Here is a 3,889-nt window from a genome sequence, read left to right as displayed (position 1 = left end):
GGGTTTGGGTTCTCATGGATCCTGGCAAAGGTGCCACATTCAGGTTGGCATTCATAATGGTGAGATTGAGGTGTGGGCTGAATGGGAACTTTCCGTACTGTTTCACAATTTCCTCACTGTGCTCTGTGTATGTCCCATGGTGTGCAAGGGGGGATGAAGCGTCTGTCACCTGTGTGGGGCCACAGGAGGACAAGGCTGTGGAGAGCAGACTGGGAGGGCCAAGGCCGACTGGCCAGCAAGAGAGCCGAGCGAGGCCTGGCTCAGGTTGCTAGGGATGATGTGCCAGGTGTGCGTGGTCTCTGAGGAGACTTAAAGCCTGACCTCGTTGGAATGAAGTTGAGTTTTGCTGTGTGGACAATGGAAGGGTGATGGGTGGACAGACACGCGTGCGGCCGGGTGGGTGGGGAGTGGACAGATGGGTATATAGATAGGTGGAATGGTTGATGGATAGGTGCACAGGTAGATAGATGGAGGGCGGCTGTATCTATGAACGGATGCGTGGAGAGTTAAATGAGTTGAAAATGTTATGACAACAACCCTGGAAATTATATACCTTTGCCATCATTTTGCAAGACCCTTTCCCGAAAAATGGAGTGTTCTGTCCCAGATCATAAGGAAATGAAAAGTACTCCTCTAGATTTGAGTCAAAGCAATATTTATCACAGTTCAATAAGTCTCCAGCAGCTGATACGTAAAATGCGCTGTCGTAATGCTGACTTTTTAAGACAGTTGCATATATATAGCATCAAATTCAATTACACAGGAGTATTTCTTGGCTTAAAGCTAACTTTATTCTTATAAAAAGTAAGCTGATTTGGATTTGATTTAAAGAAAATTAATAACAGTGCAGGGACAAAGCTGGGGTCTTCATTGGGTCCCCTTGGGGAGTGAGGTAAGGGGACTCACAAGCTCTGCCAAGACTGAAGGGAGCCAGAAGGAAGCCCCCAGGTTTGCAGCTGTGGCCCTGAGGTCCAGGGGAGGTCCCAGCCAGGGTCCCGTGATGGCCCCCACTGACCGGCTCAGGGGTCCCCTGCTGTGCCTGTGAGGCACACAAAGGCACCGAGGCATCTGAAGAGAGGTCAGGGCGGGCGGCTGGAGGCAGGCGCCTCTGCAGCATCACCCAGATCTGCTACAGCCACCGTGCCCCCCCACGGGACCCAGAACGACACGTGGCAGCACCAGGCCATCCTGAGGCCTGTAGGCTTGGGCTGGCCCACTGCTGCCCCTTCCACCTGCAGGGCTCCCTAGCCTTGGGCGCGAGCTGCTCCAGGGACCATGGGTCGTGTGTTGAGGCGGGTGCAGTACGTGTCCTCTGAACCAGCTGGCAGCTTCGAGGTCGCCTCTCCCTCTGGGAGCACCTCGTGGGACTGCTGGTACACGCGTGCTCACCCTAGACGGACCTCCAGGGCAGCACGGCAGTGACCTCTGCAGCTGCCTGAAGGGGGTGATGCTAACGGGTGCTGTCGGTGACAGGTGAACACGTATACCGCGCCTGCATGGTCCAGAGCGACACTCGGAGTTAAGACTGGGGCCCAGCTGGGATGAAGGATTACACCAAGGGGAGGGAAAATGAGCACAGTATAACGTCACCGCGGAAACACTCGGAACCATGCGAATCGTGTGTGTGTGATGCACGTGTGTCCCCGCACACACGTCAGTGCTGTGCGTATAGGTGTGTGTAACTGTGTCTGTGTGTACAGGTGCTGCAGACGTATAGGTGTGTGCAGAGTGTGTGTGTGTGCATGTTAACGTGCGTAGACATGTACGTGTGGTGTGTATGTCACGTATAGTGTCTACAGGTGTGCGTATGTGAACACAGATGTGTGCGCGTGTACACACTGTCCTGTTCACACCAGCGCCCAGCCCGGTCTCAGCTGGAGACGCCCGCCGGCCCACGTTGTCCTCGGAGAGCGGTGCTGCCCAGCGGCTTCTCAATGGCACATTCATCCTGCACGCTCCTGTGCAGCCGGAGAGGGGCGGGCGGGTGGGAGGAAGAAAGGCCAAGACCACAGGAGCGCCGGGCGGCTGGTGCGCACGTTGAAAGGTGCCAAATATTTGGAGCCGCGGAGACCCAGCTACAGCAGCCCAGCGGGCAGGGTGCTTAAGGATGCATAAAATGCGGATTTTACCATAATTATTTAAACATGTGTTAATGAGTGCGTGGACACAGTCAGAGTGTCTCCATTAAAGGATTAAAGATGGAAGGGACCTGGAGACAGGAGCTTGGACAACGGCAAAGCACACGTTTGGGGTCAGAATTCCCCAAAATTTCTACTGCAGCTCTAATCCTACCATATGGGGTGCGTCCCAGGACTTTCCAGCCTGGCGGGAGCTCCAGGACTCTACTGAGGACCATGGGGGGCAGGCGGGTAAGGTTGGGCAAGGACCCGGCTGCAGACTTCCGCACTCAGCAAACCGTGCGTGCCTGCATCAGAGGACAGAGCCATGTGTGGAGCCGGTGCTGTGGGAGGGCTGGGCCGGGCTGCTGGCTTAGGCCTGCGTGCAAAGAAAAGGCACTGCCTTTAACCAAAGGAGCTCCAGGAAAGCAAGTGCACCACTGAGAGGACCAAAACCTTTCTGCAGGGAGCCATTTCCATACCTGTGCCTACACTGAGGTCCCCCTGCGCTTGGCTGGGAGCCCATCAAAGGGGTGGCTTTGCCCGAAGCAGGAGGATCTGCATATTGTTCTAGGAGTGTAGGAAATATAGGAATGACATTTCCAACATTTCTCTTTCCCAAGAAAGGAAAGGAGGAAAAAAAAAGGAACCCTAGTCCAAGCTTCACTACATACCGTGCCCTCGACACCTTGGCTCTTATTGGAACCACTACTTTCAAAATAAAGAAAGTAGTGATTTCGGAGTGTATTTCTGCCCAGGCTTTTGAGGATGTGTTGGGCCTTTCATGTCCTTTGAAGGCATGTCACCTAATCACACCCCTTTCATCCTGTACCCCGTCGGAACACACCAGTCCCCTCGACAGCAATCCATTGTGACAGAGGGGTTTCCACATTCCAGCCAGAGTGGAGAGCCTGGCTATTTGTGAATACCTGAATAAACTCCTTTAATCCAAAAACCAACTCCTCCTGAAAGAAACGGCCTGAAAAGGCCTTTCATGGAGTGTTTTCCAACGCGGCGGCTCGCGGCTTCTTTGGATTTCACCCTGCTTCCTGCACTAATGGTCTCTGAACGCCGGCCCGATTGTGGCTTACTGGTCTACCCAGGTCCCCAGCATTAAAGGAGAAGGAAGAAGAAAGGAACACAGCCTGCTTGTGGGTACTGCCAGGACTGGCTGGGTTGGAACTCAAAGGAAATATGTGTGAGTGAGACTGATATGTTCTTTGTACAATTTGGTAGAGAAATGCTTCTCTAGGTAATGTTTTAAAAACAAAGTTACAGTTACATGGAGCCCAGATGCGGGGGTAGGGGGTAGGGGGGTGGCTTCTGCTGGATTGAAACCAGATCACTCCAGTTAGCACTGAACATTTGCATTTGGAAGTTCACAACTTGAACTGAAACCATTGTGGGTCCCTAGAAGAACAACCCTGGACCTGGGGTTCGAACTCAGGGCCCAGTGGGCAGGGATGCACCGAGAGCCAACCCTGGTGTGTGCCTTGGCCCACATGACTGAAGGGTTCACGGCATGAGAAACGACAACAAAAAATTAAGAAACTTAAAGAATAAGACACAGAAGACAAAGAGGGCAGTAAAGTTTACATAGCTATGGCTAGGTGGAAACTCTTTGTCCTGATGAGACAAAAAGCTTGCATCCTCAGCACCTTTATTCATAGTGTAGCTAAGAAAACTGAGAGGGGAGGCCTGATTGGAGCAGTAGTCAGTGCTTGATGTTTTCCTGGCAAACGGGTGGGAAGGGAGAGAGTCCTCTTCTTGGC

The 3,889-nt window shown here is 52.9% G+C and overlaps 1 long non-coding RNA gene across 1 annotated transcript; it reads right to left on the bottom strand.

Annotated features, from left to right (window-relative positions):
• Positions 1–2,096: 2,096 nt before the first annotated feature.
• LOC104864519 lies at positions 2,097–2,911 on the bottom strand. The gene is made up of 3 exons (XR_780923.1): positions 2,792–2,911; positions 2,600–2,687; positions 2,097–2,496 (listed from the first exon to the last, which is right to left on the bottom strand). It is a non-coding gene; the product is annotated as an uncharacterized LOC104864519 (long non-coding RNA).
• Between the last annotated feature and the right edge of the window lie 978 nt (positions 2,912–3,889).

This window comes from Fukomys damarensis, unplaced genomic scaffold, assembly GCF_012274545.1.
Source record: "Fukomys damarensis isolate Sample0158 unplaced genomic scaffold, DMR_v1.0_HiC HiC_scaffold_32, whole genome shotgun sequence".
Classification (NCBI taxonomy): Eukaryota; Metazoa; Chordata; class Mammalia; order Rodentia; family Bathyergidae; genus Fukomys; species Fukomys damarensis.
The sequence above is the reverse complement of the archived record's forward strand: the minus strand, read 5'-3'. Positions and strand labels throughout refer to the sequence as shown.